The sequence below is a fragment of the Schistocerca cancellata genome, chromosome 7, assembly GCF_023864275.1.
Source record: "Schistocerca cancellata isolate TAMUIC-IGC-003103 chromosome 7, iqSchCanc2.1, whole genome shotgun sequence".
NCBI lineage: Eukaryota > Metazoa > Arthropoda > Insecta > Orthoptera > Acrididae > Schistocerca > Schistocerca cancellata.
This window is the reverse complement of record NC_064632.1, coordinates 599,944,810-599,961,863: the sequence shown is the minus strand read 5'-3', so window position 1 is coordinate 599,961,863 and position 17,054 is coordinate 599,944,810.

Below are 17,054 nucleotides of genomic sequence, written 5' to 3'. Positions count from 1 at the left end.
CCCTTCCTGTCATCCTTCACCTAGGTCAGAAAATAAAGGTGATATATACGTCTGTGCAGGAATTACCTCTACAGATGGTGTATGTTGGTAAGGAGGCTTCCTGCTGCCCCATCCAGGAGTCCGTCACCTAGGTCAGAAAGAAAACTTGATAAATACGGCTGTGCAGTAATTACAACTATAGATGGTTTATGTTAATAAGGAGGCTTTCAGCAGCCCTTTCCAGTCATCCTTCACGTAGGTCAGAATATAAAGGTGATTTATGCGGCTGAGCAGGTATTACATCTATAGATGAAGTATGTTGGTAAGGGGGCTTTCTGCAGCCCCTTCCAGTCATCCTTCACCTAGGTCAGAAAATAAATATGATATATGCGGCTGTGCAGGTATTACATCTATAGGTGATGTATGTTAGTAAGGAGGCTTTCTGCAGCCCCTTTCAGTCGTCTTTCATCTAGGTTACAGAATAAAGGTGGTATATACGGCTGTGCAGAAACACATCTACAGACGGTGTATGTTGGTAAGGAGGCTTTCTGCAGCCTCTTCCAGTCGTCCTTCATCTAGGTCAGAAAATATAGGTGATATATACGCCTGTGCCGGAATTACATCTACTGATGGTGTATGTTGGTAAGGACGCTTTCTGCATCCCCTTCTACTCATCCTTCACCTAGTTTAGATAATAGAGGTGATATATACGGCTGTGCTGGATTTACATCGACAGATGGTGTATGTTGGTAAGGAGGCTTTCTGCAGCCCCTTCCAGGCGATCTTCACCTAGGTCAGAAAATAAAGGTGATTTATGCGGCTGAGCAGGTATTACATCTATAGATGAAGTATGTTGGTAAGGGGGCTTTCTGCAGCCCCTTCCAGTCATCCTTCACCTAGGTCAGAAAATAAATATGATATATGCGGCTGTGCAGGTATTACATCTATAGGTGATGTATGTTAGTAAGGAGGCTTTCTGCAGCCCCTTTCAGTCGTCTTTCATCTAGGTTACAGAATAAAGGTGGTATATACGGCTGTGCAGAAACACATCTACAGACGGTGTATGTTGGTAAGGAGGCTTTCTGCAGCCTCTTCCAGTCGTCCTTCATCTAGGTCAGAAAATATAGGTGATATATACGCCTGTGCCGGAATTACATCTACTGATGGTGTATGTTGGTAAGGACGCTTTCTGCATCCCCTTCTACTCATCCTTCACCTAGTTTAGATAATAGAGGTGATATATACGGCTGTGCTGGATTTACATCTACAGATGGTGTATGTTGGTAAGGAGGCTTTCTGCAGCCCCTTCCAGGCGATCTTCACCTAGGTCAGAAAATAAAGGTGATATATATGGCTGTGCAGGAATTACATCTACAGATGGTGTATGTTGGTAAGGAGGCTTTCTGCAGCCCCTTCCAGGCGTCCTTCACCTAGGTCAGAAAATAACGGTGATATATACGGCTGTGCAGGAATTGCATCTACAGATGGTGTATGTTGATAAGGAGGCTTTCTGCAGCCCCTTTCAGTCGTCCTTCACGTAGGTCAGAAATTGTAGCTGGTATATATTGCTGTGCAGGAATCAATTCTAAAGATGGTGTATTTTGGTAAGGAGGCTTTCTGAAGCCCTTTCTATCGTCCATCACCGAGGTTAGAAAGTAAAGGTGATATATACGGCTGTGCAGGAATTACATCTACAGATGGTGTATGTTGGTAAGGTGGCATTCTGTAGCCCCTTCCAGTTGTCCTTCACCTAGGTTAAAAAATAAATGTGTGATATACGGCTGTGCTGAAATTACACCTACAGATGTTGTATGTTGGTAAGAGGCTTTCTGCTGCCCCTTCCAGACATCTTTAACCTAGGTTAGAAAATAAAGGAGATATATACGGCAGTGCAGGAGTAATACCTACAGATGTTGAATGTTGGTAAGGAGGCTTTCTGCAGCCCCTTCCAGGCGTCCTTCACCTAGGTCAGAAAATAACAGTGATATATACGGCTGTGCAGGAATTGCATCTACAGATGGTGTATGTTGATAAGGAGGCTTTCTGCAGCCCCTTTCAGTCGTCCTTCACGTAGGTCAGAAATTGTAGCTGGTATATATTGCTGTGCAGGAATCAATTCTAAAGATGGTGTATTTTGGTAAGGAGGGTTTCTGCAGCCCCTTCCTATCGTCCTTGACATGGGTTAGAAGATAAAGGTGTTATATACATCAGTGCAGGAATTACATCTACAGAAGGTGTATATTGGTAGGGAGGCTTTCCGTAGCCCTTCCAGTCATCCTTCACCTGTGTTAGATAATAAATGTTATATATACGGCTGTGCAGGGATTACATTTACAGATGGTGAATGTTGGTAAGGAGGCTTTCTTCACCCTCTTCCAGTCGTCTTTCACCTAGGTTAGAAAATAAATGCAATATATACGGCTGTGCTGGAATTACATCTACAGATGCAGTATGTTGGTAAGGAGGCTTTCTGCAGCCCCTTCCTGTCATCTTTCAACTAGGTTAGAAAATAAAGGATATATATATGGCTGTGCAGGAGTTACATCTACTGACATATTATGTTGGTAAGCAGGCTTTCGGCAGCCCCATCCTGTCGTCCTTCACCTAGGAGACAAAATAAAGGTGATATATACGGCTGTGCAGGAATTATATCTACACATGGATTATGTGGAAACAAAAGAAAAACTCGGAGTAGGTATTAAAATCCATGGTGAAGAAATAAAAACTTTGAGGTTCGCCGTTGACATTGTAATTCTGTCACAGACAGCAATGGACTTGGAAGAGCAGTTGAACGGAATGGATAGTATCTTGAAGGGAGGATATAAGATGAACAGCAACAAAAGCAAAACGAGGATAATGGAAAGTAGTTGAATTAAGTCTGGTGATGCTGAGGGAATTATATTAGGAAATGAGACACTTAAAGTAGTAAAGAAGTTTTTCTATTTGGGGAGCAAAAAACTGATGATGGTCGAAGTAGAGAGGATATAAAATGTAGACTGGCAATGGCAAGGAAAGCGTTTATGAAGAAGAGAAATTTGCTAACATCGACTATAGATTTAAGTGTCAGGAATTCATTTCTGAAAGTATTTGTATGGAGTGTAGCCATGTATGGAAGTGAAACATGGATGGTAAATAGTTTGGACAAGAAGAGAATAGAAGCTTTTGAAATGTGGTGCTACAAAAGAATGCTAAAGATTAGATGGGTAGATCACGTAACTAATGAGGAAGTATTGAATAGGATTGGGGAGAAGAGAAGTTTGTGGCAGAACTTGACCAGAAGAAGGGATCAGTTCGTCGGACATGTTCTGAGGCATCAAGGGATCAACAATTTTGTATTGGATGGCAGCATAGAGGGTAAAAATTGTAGGGGGAGACCAAGAGATGAATAAACTAAGCAGATTCTGAAGGATGTAGGTCGCAGTAGGTGCTGGGAGATGAAGAAGCTTGCATAGGATAGAGTAGCATGGAGAGTTGCGTCAAACCGGTCTCAGGACTGAAGACCACAACAAATACAACAACACATATACCGCTGTGCAGCAATTACATCTGCAGATGGTGTATGTTGGCAAGGAGGCTTTTTGCAGACCCTTCCAGTCGAGCTTCACCTAGGTTAGAAAATAAATGTGATATATACGGCTGTGGAGGAATTACATCTATAGATCTTGAATGTTTGTAAGGTGGCTTTCTGCACCCCATTCCAATTCCCCTTACCTACATTAGAATAGAATTGTGAAATATACGGCTGTACTGGATTTACATTTACGGATGTTGTATGTTGGTAAGGAGGCTTTCTGCAGCCGCTTCCAGTCGTCCTTCACCTAGGTTAGAAAATGAAGGTGATATACAAGGCTGTGCAGGAATGACATGTACATATTGTGAATGTTTTTAAGGAGGCTTTTTGCAACCCCTTCCAGTCCCCCTTCACATAGGTTAGAAAATATAGGTGATATATACAGCTGTGCAGGAAATACATTTTTAGATGGTTAATGTTGGTAAGGAAGTTCTCTGAAACCCCCTTAAGTCCCCCTTCACCAAGGTTATAAAATAAATGTGATATATATGGCTGTGCAGGAATACTATCTACACAGTGTGAATGTTGGTACAGAGGCTTTCTGTAGCCCCTTACAGTCCCCCTTCAGCTAGGTTAGAAAATAAATGTTATATATACAGCTGTGCAGGAGATACATCTACAGATGGTGAATGTTGGTAAGGTGGCTTTCTGCACCCCATTCCAATCCCCCGTTACCTACGTTAGAATAGAATGGTGAAATATACGGCTGTACTGGAATTACATTTACGGATGGTGTATGTTGGTATGGAGGGTTTCTGCAGCCCCTTCCAGTCATTCTTCACCTAGGTTAGAAAATAAAGGTGATATATACGGCTGGCTGGAATTACATTTACAGATGTTGAATGTTGGTGAGGAGGCTTTCTGCAGCCCCTTCCAGTCCCCCCTCACCTAGGTTAGAAAATAAGGGTGATATATACGGTTGAGCGGGAATTACACCTACAAATGGTGAATGTTGGTAATGAGGCTTTCTGCAGCCCCTTCCAGTCCCCCTTTCCCTAGGTTAGAAAATAAAGGAGATATATACGGCTGGCTGGAATTATATTTACAGATGGTGATTGAAGGTACTGAGGCTCTCTGTAGCTCCTTCCAGTCCCTTTTCACCTTGGTTAGAATATAAAGGTGATATATACGGATGTGCAGGGATTACATTTACTGATTATGATTGTTGATAAGGAGGCTTTCTGTAGCCCCTTCCAGTCCCACTTCGCCTAGGTTAGAAAATAAAAGTGATACATATGACTGTGCAGGAATTACATCTGCAGATTGTGAATGTTGGTAAGGAGGCTTTCTGTAGCCCCTTCCAGTTCCCCTTCACCTAGGTTAGAAAATAAAGCTGATATACACGGCTGTGCAGGAATTACATCCACAGATGGTGAATGTTGGTAAGGAGGGTTTCTGCAGAACCTTCCACTCGTCCTTCACCTAGGTTAGAAAGTAAAGGAGATATGTACAGCTGTGGTGAAATTACATCTACAGATGGTGAATATTAGTAAAAATGAGGACATAAGTAGGCAGTCATCAATCGCTAGCAAATTCGGCTGTACAACTGGGGTGAGTTCTAGCATGTCTCTCTAGACCTGGCGTGTGGCGGTGCTCGTTCTGAACTCAGTGATAATGGCGACACGTGGGTACCACGTATACTAACTGGCCGCTGCCAGATTAAAGGTTACCACCTAGCAAGTGTGGTGTCTGGTGGTTACACCACATTCCTCAACCCCCCCCCCCCCCCCCCCCACCATACCACCGTGAAGCAATCGGTGGCATGTGACCCAGGAAGGTGCCCGGCGTCTGCAGCGACGCGTCCACTGCAGGTGTCGCGGGTGGAAGAGCAGGTGGCGGTGGCCGTGGGGCAAAATGGAAGGCAGCGTCGGTAAAACCTGGGGCTGAGGTGAGCCAGTAGATGGGTCCCCAGGTCGCTTACCGGACTGCACCGTCGCTGAAAGCAGACGGCTTGCGGCAGATCCCGTGCGACTCAGAGGCGCAGCTGGTTGAGATGCACGTCACCAGAGGCCCCCAAAACCAGATACATAACGTGGCTGAGGCAGTGAAGAATGCGCCCTTCGAGCCAATGCCATGAATCTTGATAGTGGTGATAGTAGACAACGTTGCCCGGAGCAAAAGCAGGTGTCTGCTGCTGCACAGGAACCTGATGCGGCGGATGTAGCAAAGACATCAAAGTTCGATGATGACGACTGTGGAACAACTCAGCCGGCGAGCGACCATCTCGGAGCTGAGATCGATACGAGGACAAAAAGGGCAATAACGCGTCCTCCCGAGAATGCGACTCTTTCAATTCCAACGTCCGTGACTTGAAAGTCCTGACCAATTGTTGAGCGGCACCATTTGACTGTGGCGATAATGGCGCAGACATCAGATTGGCCTTGCAGAATGACTGAAATTCTGCGGACATGAATTGTGGGCCATTGTCAGAAACAGTAGTCTGTGGAAGACCTTCAATGCAAAAGATAGCGGAGAACACTTGGATGGTGGCAGATTACGTCGTGGAAGACATCCGGACAACAAAAGGAAAATTACTGAATGAATCTACCACAGCCAACCATCGAGTGTTCCAGAATGGACCAGCAAAATCGATGTGTAAGCGTTGCCAAGGGGAAGTGGCTTTTGGCCATGCAAATAATTCTGCGGTGGTGCTGATTGTTGTTCAGCACACACCATGCAAGTAGAGCACATATTCATAATCGTGGCATCGATTCCGAATCAAATACGGTGCTGACGAGCAAGTTGTTTCGTACTCGCTGTACTCCAATGTCCTTGGTGGAGATGCTGTAAGACAGAGGACTGTAATGAACATGGGACCACGACCCTGGACTGATCATTATCAGAATGCAACAGCAAAACACCACATCGAACAAAAAGTCTCTCTTTGTGAGTAAAAAATCGGCGAACCAATGGATCACCGATCCGTGACCTTGACAAGGGCCATTGTGTAACAACAAAATGCAGAACGGTAGCAAGGATAGGGTCGGCATCTGTGGCTGTAGCTACATGATGAAAATCAATTGGAAATGATTCGACCATGTCATCGGTTTTGGAATCAATGAACATGCAAGCAAGTTCAGAGAAATCGAATGCTCTATCCTCAGCAACAGGCAAACGGGACAACGTATCGGTCCACTGCTAAGCATGGAAACGCCGATGCGAGATATCGTAGTGGTACTGTGAGAGGAAACTAGACCAGCGAATGAATTTCTGTGCTGTTCGTGGAGGTGCAGGCTTGTTCGGATGAAAAAGCGATGTCAAAGGTTTGTGGTCTGTGTTTATGGTAAAGTGACGACCATACAAGAAGTCATGAAACTTTGTAACACCAAATATGAGAGCCAATGCTTCGTTCATGATCTGTGAATAATTTCTTTGCGCCGATGAAGGCAATTTGGACGTAAAGGCAATAGGGCGATCGTGCGAGTCATCTTTGTGCGCAAGCACAGCACCGATCCCAAAATCCGATGCATCCACCATCAACAAAAGGGGCTTCTGGGGATCGAATGGCGTAAGGCAAATATTGGAAAGCAACGCCGATTTCAAGTGGCGAAAGGCGCGTTCGCATTCCGTCATCCAGATGAACAGAACACCTTTACGGTGTAAGCGATGAAGCGGAACTGAAATGGAAGAGGCATGTGGCACATATCTGTTATAGTAATTTAATTTTCCCAGCACACACTGTAGCTGCTTCAAATTCTGTGGCGAAGGCAAGTCTTGTGTGGCACAGAGGTGCTCAGGACTCGGATGTATGCCTTGGGCATTGAGTACATGTCCCAGGTATGGCAAGTCATGAGGAAAAAACACACATTTGTCCTTCCACAGACCATTTTGTCGCAAGACCTGAAATAATGTTCTGAGATTGACTAAATGTTCTTCTTCCTTCTTTCTGAAGATCACAATATCGTCCAGATAGTTTGCTGCAGTAAGGACCGACACACAAACAGTTTGTAGATATTCCTGAAACAATGCAGGGGCAGATGCACACCCGAATGGCAGTCGTTTGAATCGATACAAACCAAGATGCGTGTTAACCATCAAAATGCACTGGGATTCTTTGTCCACTGGTATTTGCAAGTACGCATCTGCTAGGTCCAACTTCGAAAAATATTTACCTGGACAAAGTTCGTCAAAAAGATCTTCCGGGCAGCGTAAAGGAAAAGTTGCAATCACTAGTTGTGGATTCACTGTTACCTTGAAGTCCACACAGTCTCAATTTTGCTGAAGATTTTGGCAAAATTACTAATGGTGATGCCCAGAGAGAAGCCTGCACGCGTTCAATTACACCTTGTGATTCCAAATCGGGTAATGTTTTTGCGACCTCATCACGCAATGTGTGGGGAACATTGCATGGTCTGAAAAATTTCGGTTGCGTGTATACTTTCAGTTCCAAATGTGCTTTATAGTTCTTAGCGCAACCAAGGCGCGGTGGAAAAATGTCTGCAAATTCTTCACATACACGAGAAACACTGTCGGGAGGCACAGTCTGGTTCACTGATATGACCTGATTTACTATAGACAAGTTGAACAACTGAAATAAATTGAAACCAAACAAGTTCACTGCAGAAGAAGAATGAAGGACGTACAATGACACAAGTTTTGTTTGTCCTTTGTATGTTGCAAGAACACTGCACTGTCCTAACACAGGGATCTCTTAACCTGAATAGCTAGTTAACTTAACATTTGCGGCACGCAACGGAGGTGTGCCCAGCAGTTTATAAGTGTCTTCATTGATCAGTGAAACTGCAGCCCCAGTAACGAGCTGGAATGGTATTACTTTGCCGTTAATGTCCAAGTCCACAAAAAGTTTATTGTCCTGCTGACGACAAGAGCGACTGTCTCATGCAACATGAACTGACACTGGTACAAAATCACTTGCAACTTGATGGGAGTTCTGGCGATGTTGACGCACACTATTTGTGGGATGAACACAGTCACTGTTAGAGAGAGTGGCACTGGGCGGAGTGAAATGAACTACATGAATTTCCATGGGCGAATTTTCGCGAACCTGAGTATCCTTGGTTCGATTCCGATTCCGGCGTGAAGCAAAGGGCCGGGAACGGTTTTGAGCTTCCGATGTGAGCTTTTTCTGGCAAACACTCTGAATATGTGCTTTTTTATTACAATAAAAGCAAATAGCTTGGCGTGATGGGCAATTCTCATGTGAATGTCTAGTAGCGCACTGTGGGCAGGATTTGAGCACTGCATTTGCTTGCCGTCGTGGCACATGTGGCTGAGAGCCTGGCAGCAGCGGTGCAGCCGGGCGTGAGGGCTGTTTATGGCTCCGTGCAGCTTGCTCTGTGGGCCGGTTAACCTGACACATGGCTGGTGAAGTTTCAAATGATTCCTGAGCAAAGTCAAGTGTGTCCTGCCGATCCAATATGTCCATCACTTGTTGAAGGGAGGGATTGACTAGTTTAAAAATCTGTTCCCTTATACGAAGATCAGAAATGTTCTGTGCAATTGCATCACGTACCATAGTATCTGAATAAGGGAGTCCACATTGACACTCAAAAGCACAATCCATAGTAAAGACTTGCAAGGTTGCAACCCACTCCCGATTAGTTTGACCTGCTGTACGTTTTGTAGGAATGAAGGTGTACTGTTTTGCAACTACATAGACTGATTCTTTGAAATATGCATCTAATGCAGACAAAATTTCTTCATAGGACAGAGTTGCTATGTCGCGTCGGGGAAATAATTTGCCTATCACACGGTATGTTTGTATGCCGACCGATGATAAGAGATAAGGCTGCTGCTCGTTACCTTGAATTCTGTAGGCAACGAGATGGAATCCAAATTGGCGTGACCACTCCGTCCAGCTTTTCAGTGCAGCATCGAAAGGTCGAAATGTTGGTGCAACAGCGTGTTTCGGCTGTGTTAGTGGTGGAGCAGCAGCTGCCGCATCATTTTGCATTGCACGTTGACCCTGGACGAGCTGTTCAAGGGCATCCAGTAATGATTGCGTCTGCTGATTCTGTAAGCGATAAAATTCGGACACTACATCTGGATATTGTGGCAAAACCATTACACAAGGAAATCAGAGCAGTTTAGAGAATAACGCTGTTTTGCCTTGTCACCAATGTTGTGGTTGGCAAGAGAGCCAACACCGTTTTACTAAAGGATGTCGAAATGCACATGTTTTAGCTCATGCAGGCTGGCGTGAGGTCTGGAACATGACAAGGAAATTAGAATTTAGAAAAACGGACGTAGGTGGTGGAATACGTAACTTTAATCCGTTAATGATGAATGTCGGTCTTGATGGTACATGTTTCACAATATCAATAGTAACTGATAATGGCGCCTTGCTAGGTCATAGCAAATGAAATAGCTGAAGGCTATGCTAAACTATGGTCTCGGCTAATGAGAACGTAAGTAGGCAGTGAACTGGGGCGACTACTAGGAGGTCTCTTTAGACCTGCCGTGTGGCGGCGCTAGGTCTGCAATCACTGCTAGTGGCGACACGCGGGTCCGACGTATATTAAAGGACCGTGGCCGATTTAAAGGCTACCACCTAGCAAGTGTGGTGTCTGTCGGTAACACCACATCTACAGATCGTGAAAGTCAGTAAGGAGGCTTTCTGCAGCCCCTTCCGGTCCTCCTTCACCTAGGTAGTAACAAAGGAGATATACACAGCTGTGCAGAAATTAAATCTACAGATGAAGAATGTTGATAAGGAGGCTTTCTGCATCCCCTTCCAGTCGTCATTCACCTAGGTAATAATAAAGGAGGTATATACAGATGTGCAGAAATGACATCTACAGATCGTGAATTTTGGTAATGAGGCTTTCTGCAGCCCCTTCTAGTCCTCCTTCACCTATGTTAGAAAATAAAGGAGATACATACAGCTGTGCAGGAATTACATCTACAATTGGTGGATGGTGGTAAGGAGGCCTTCTGCAGCCGCTTCCAGTCCTCATTCACCTAGGTTAGAAACTCAAGGAGATATATACAGCTGTGCAGAAACTACGTCTACAGATGGTGAATGTTTGTAAAAAGGCTTTCTGAAGCAACTTGCAGCCCTCCTTCACCTGGGTTAGAAAATAAAGGAAATTTATTTATTTATTTATTTATTTATTATTTATTGTCCCTTAGATCAATTCAGTACAATGGCTTGTACAACTGATACGGAATAAGTCGATACAATTATACAGTTTACAGGAGTCTAAAACAGTAAACAAGAACCCAGAAGAGTGATTATTATACATTACCTACAAATTATGTTACTTAAAGTTACAGCTTTACAGAGAATTGTTACATGATGTGCAAAATTGACTTTATAACATTCAGCTTTTGATACATTATCATGCACTAAGACAATTTGGATTCCAAATATTCCTGGATGGTATAAAAGCAGTCTTTTTATTAAAAGAGATTTTACCGTCTGTTTAAACTTATTTATTTCTTGCATAAAAGTTGGAAGATGGTTATATAATTTTATTCCCATGCACTTGACACCATAACTGTACAGTTTTGTTGAGTGGGGAAGTATTCTTAGAGACGTTGATCTTGTGTCATAATCGTGGTAATCCATATTTTTCCTATTTACCAGTGTCTCTTTGTTTTTTGAACTTAATTGTTCTGACTATCTTCTTTTGCAGTTTCAATATCTTAACTGATTCAGAATTTTGGTCCCAGAAGATGATTCCATAGTTAAGTACATAGTGAAAGAGTGCATGGTACATTGTGGTTAGGGTACTTGTGTTAGTGACCTTCCTTATTGATCTAATCATGAAGCATACTTTACTAAGTTTTGTGCTGGTAACGTCAATGTGCCTTTTCCATATGAGCGTATCTGTAATAGTGACCCCCAGAAACTTTATTTCATTTTCAAGTTTAACATTAATTTTTTCCAGTGATATAGTTCGTAGTAATGGATTTCTGTTTTGGGCAGTGTGGAAGGTTATTCCAATTGTCTTTTTTGCATTAAGAAGCAGCCTGTTACTTTGAAGCCATCGACTTATTTGAGCTGTGGTCCTATCTATATTAGATTGTTCGGGCGCAGATATGACTACAGAGGTGTCATCAGCAAACAAAAGGGTTTTTGTGTCTGGTAGGCTGTGAGGAAGGTCATTTATGTAAAGTAAGAACAGCAAGGGACCCAGGATGGAGCCTTGGGGAACGACTTGCTTTATGGTATGTATGGAGGAATGTACAATGCTAGCTGTACCTGAGAGCTTAGTTTCATCTAATTCGACATGCTGCTGTCGATCTTCCAGATAGCTTTTAAACCAGTCATAGGCATTTCCTCTTATTCCATAGGAATGCATCTTTTGCAAAAATATACTATGTTTTACCATGCCAAAGGCGTTTGTTAGATCTAGGAAGATACCTATGGCTGGGAGTTTTTTGTCCACAAGCTCCAGTGTATGATCTAGAAATTCTTGTGTTACATCAGTTGTAGCTTTCTTACTTTTGAAGCCGAACTGAGCAGGTGACAGGATATTTTCTTTGTCTAGAAAGGACATGATTCTGATGGCCATTATATATTCAAATACTTTACTAAAAGTTGAAAGTAGTGCAATGGTTCTATAATTACTGGGATCCTCTTTGCTTCTTTTTTTTGGACAGGTATAATTTTTGCAATTTTGAGCATACCAGGAAATGCACTATTCAGGAATGAGAAGTTTATTATGTGGGCTAGGGGTTTACTGATAAAGTTACTGCAATTATGAAGGAGGAAGCATGGTATTTGATCTTGTGCAGCAGATGATTTTTTTTTCTTTTTAATTTTGCTATGAAGTGTCTTTTCTATTTCAATTTCAGATGTAGGCCTTAAAAATAGTGTCTCAGAGCATACGTTTGGTTCTAGTTGTAAGGGACAGCTATTTTTAAGATGGTTAGCCAGGTTTTCTACTGCTTCTGTAAAGTAGTTATTGAATTCCTCTGCTGTTTCTTTCCCACTGGAGACTAATTTTCCATTTATCTTTAAGGTAATATCACTTTGTAGTTGTTTTATCACTTTGTAGTTGTTTTCCTCTATTAGTATTTGTATTAATAAGTTCCCACATGCTTTTGCTCTTATTTGATTATGATTTGAGGTAGCTGTAGCTTTTTGGCTGCGTTTACTACGTTCCTTAATATCTTTTTATATAGAGTAAAGTATGACTTAAATGCTTCACAACTGCCTAGTTTGGATTTGCTAATGTAAAAAAGTTCTCTTTTCCTTTGTGATGATCTAATGATTCCTGGGGTGATCCAGCTGGAGAGTTTTCTATCTTTGTTGACACATTTTGTTTGTAAGAGAAATTGGCAATTAAAATAATAACAGAAAATATCCAAGAATGCTTCATATTTGCTGTCTACTGTTTGAGCCTCATATACATTTTGTTAGTTTTCATTTTGTATATCAAAGTGGAAAGTATGCATGTGGGTTTTATTGAAGTTTCTCCTCTGTAGAGTGATTTTATTGGGTTCGTGACTGTTATTTTGCAACCAGACTTGCATAATTAATGCACTGTGGTCTGAAAATCCTAGTTTGACAGAGGATGCAGTACAATTTATATTGCTTGCTACTTGATCCAGAGAAGTGGTACTGTGATTTGTTATCCTGGTTGGAGTGTTGACCATTAGGTCTAGGTTGTAGCTGTTCATAAAATTTTTAATGCTTAGATGGCTAGAGTTTTCTGAGAGAAAATCTATATTATAGTCACTACATATTAGAACACTATATGATTTTCTTTTACTTAGATTTTCTATTACTGGTGCTAGATTTTTGTAGAAAGTCCCTATGTTAACAGAGGGTGACCTGTAAAGTGCTATTATATAAACATTTAGATCTGTAAGCTCTACATGTTTTCAATACTATACGAATTGCAAATATCAAGAGGTGTAGCAGTAATGTTGTCTTTTACAAATATGCAACTACCTCCACCTTCATAAGATGTTCTTGAGAAGTGACCTACGGGTTTAAAATTTGGTATCACAACACTTTCTATTTCAAAAGACCTCATGAAGTGTTCATTAATACATAATATCTGCGTATCTGACAGTTCACTTGCACTTGATAACAAAATTTCTAATTCATTAAGTTTGGTTTTGAGCCCTTTTACATTATGAATGTATACTTTTAGATCAAGAATTTTTTTGTTTAATTTTTTTATACATTGTTGAGGAGGTTCAGACTTTGCCTTATTTACTACAATTTGCTGATGGAGTCCTTTGCAAGTTTTATGGTGTATCTTAAACTTGTTTGATGATACTATCTTTAACTTGTTTGGTGATGCTAAGTTTTTTCTTTCCTCAGAGGGGGATAGAAAAAATCCTCCTCCTTGGGTATATTCTGCCTTGATCTTAAATTAAAACTTACAGGTGTAGCTGCTGCAGTCCTTTGTGGATCTTCTGATGTCTCCTATTTCCTGCTTTTTTCGTTCTTGTCGAATTTACTTTCCTCATTTTTGCCTGCAAGTCTTTCAGGAAGCTGACGGACAGATCTATTTCATAATAGTCTTTTTTTAATTATTTCACTGATGTGATCGCACATAACTTTTTCCGGCGTAATTAAGGTGCATTCCGTGTTTGGTGTGCAGGTTTCGATGTAGTTTATATACATCCAGTACATCACACTTTACGTATTCTGCACATAATTTCTTAATTTTGATGTTAGTTTTCCTGATTTCTCTATTAACACATGATCTGTAAATTAGGTCATGTCTATGAGGCACAGTGGCTAGTATTGTGTTCCTAGATTTTTTCACTTCTAGAAAGATCTTTAGTGTTTTAATGCAGGCATCGACTTCATTTTTGGCTATGTCGTTTGAACCTGCTATACACACTATAAAATCACTGTCCTGTCTTGTGTTCATCTGAAGATCAGTGTCTACGACATGGTGTGTTCCCGCTCCGGAGTTTCACTATGCTAGTCACTGTCATTTATTGATTTTTCTATCAGAGCATGCTTGATAGATTTCTGCCGTGGCTATCAGCAAGCAAGAGAATACCACACTTTTTCCTTAATGATACGTGTTTGCCCTCACCACTGTTTCCAAGTTGTCCGAATTACAGGTTTTTACAATGTCACAATCAGTTGTAAACTCATTATGACACAAGACAATATATTTGATTTTATCTAAGAAAGTAACACTTTTAACAGTTTTCATGATTTGAGACTGAACTTTTTGTGACACTGTTAACCACTCGGATGATTTCTCATCTGTATCTTGTTTCACTTCACACGAATTTTCCACTGTTTGTACTTCACTGGTTTATTTCTTCAATGCAGCAATTTCCAATATTAAAAATTTGACTATGAATTGTTGGCTTGAAATTCGTTCATTTAGGGTTTTAAATTCAGCTTTACAATTTTCACAGGTTATCTTTTTAACTACGTAACTATAACTATTTCTGGTGTTAAAATTTCCGACTTCCACACTCGTGGCCATCTTGCCAAGATATATACAGCTGTGCAGAAATTACATCTACAGATGGTGAATGTTGGTAAAGAAGCTTTCTGTAGCCCCTTCCAGTCCTCCTTCACCTAGGTTAGAAAATAAAGGAGGTATATACAGCTGTGCAGAAATTAAATCTACAGATGGTGAATGTTGGTAAGGAGGCATTCTACAGCCCCTTCCAGTCCTCCTTCACCTAGGTTAGAAAATAAAGCAGATATATACACATGTGCAGAAATTACATCTACTGATGTTGAATGTTGGTAAGGAGGCTTTCTGCAGCCCCTTCCAGTCCTCCTTCACCTAGGTTAGAAAATAAAGGAGATATATACAGTTGTGCAGAAATTACATCTACAGAGCTTGAATGTTGGTAAGGAGGGTTTCTGCAGCCTATTCCAGTACTACTTCACCTAGGCTAGAAAATACAGTAGATATATATAACTGTGCAGAAGTTATATCTACAGATGGTGAATGTTGGTAAGGAAGCTTTCTGCAGCGGTTTCCAGTTCGTTTTCACCAAGGGCAGAAAATAAAAGATATACATACAAACTGTGCGGTAACTATATCTACAGATGGTGAATGTTAGTATGGAAGCTTCCTGCACCTTCCTCTAGTATTTCTTCACCTGGGGTAGAAAATAAATGTGATATATACAGCTGTGCCGGAAATTTATCTATGGATTTTGGGAAGGAGCTTCCTGCAGCCTCTTCCATAACTTCACCACCGAGGTTAGAAAACCTTTGCAGTATGTACAGTTGTGCAGTAACTAAATCTGCAGATGGTGAGTGTTGGTAACGGAGCTTTCTGCACATTCTTCTATAACATCTTTGCCTTGGGTAGGAAATCATGGTGATACGTGCACCTGTGCTGTAACTATATTTGCAGATTTTGAATGTTGGTAAGGAAGCTCTCTTCAGCTTCTTCCATAACTTCTCCTAGAGTAGAAAGTGAAGGCTATATGTACAGCAGAGTACTATCAAGTGTGTTAATGAGTAGTACCACACCTGTCAATTGGAGAAGAGGAGACATTGTGCCAATCTTCAAAAAATGCAATAAAAGGCTTTGGAAAAACGACAAAGGTATAACCCTTAAGAGTCATACAGCCAAAATTTTTGAATTAATTTTACTAAATCGAATATGTTGAAACATAGAAAAGGGCTGAGTGAAGAACAGCATGGGTTTAGGAAAGGGAGAAGCATGATCAACCTGATATTTTCTATCTATCAAGTTGGGAGTTTAAGAAAAATGTGATAATGGTTTTTATAGACAAATGATAGGGATGTGTCCCAGTTGACAGAGAAAGACTCTGGGATGAAATGAAGAGGATACATGTAAATGACAGATGCATTAATGTAATAAACTAAATGTGCAGAGGATGCAATTGTAGAACTAGAACACCATTGGGGAACTCTGTATACTTCCAAATAAGACTAGGACTTAAACAAGGAAGTATTCTATCTCCTGCACATTTTAATGTGATGGAGGGAATGAATAGGGCAGTTAGAGGTGCAGTAAAAGAGAAAGACAAAATGATGATTTTTACAGATGATATGGTAATATGGGGCGATAAAGAGGTAGATGTACAGTTACAACTTGATGTGTGGAAGGAAATAATAAAATGGTATGGATTAAAAATAAATAAAAATAAGAGTGAAGTAATGGTATTTGGAAGAAAGAAAGGGATTAAAGGAAATATTACCTTTAATGGAGAACCCCACAAAGTGGTAGAAAGTTTCTCTTATGTAGGAATTGAAGTATCCAGGGATGGAAGAATAACAAATGAAGTTAATAGGAGGTTACACGATGGAGGCAATTTCGAACAAAGAATAAATGACCTGATTTGGAATAAAGAAGTTTCAGAAAAAGCAAAACTCCTTATGTATAAGATTTTTACTTTCCTATTGTCACCTATGCTGGAGAAACATGGAAAATGACTGAAAGGAACAGAAACAGGAGCACTCTGCAAGCAGCGGAAATGACATTTCTCAGAGCAATTAAGGGAAAAACAGGAATGTAGAGATTAGGAAGGAGCTTAAACAGGAAAGTACAAGAGAAAAAATTGAAGAAAAAAAGAGATTAAGATGGTTTGGGCATGTTAAGAGGATGCATCAGCAGAGACA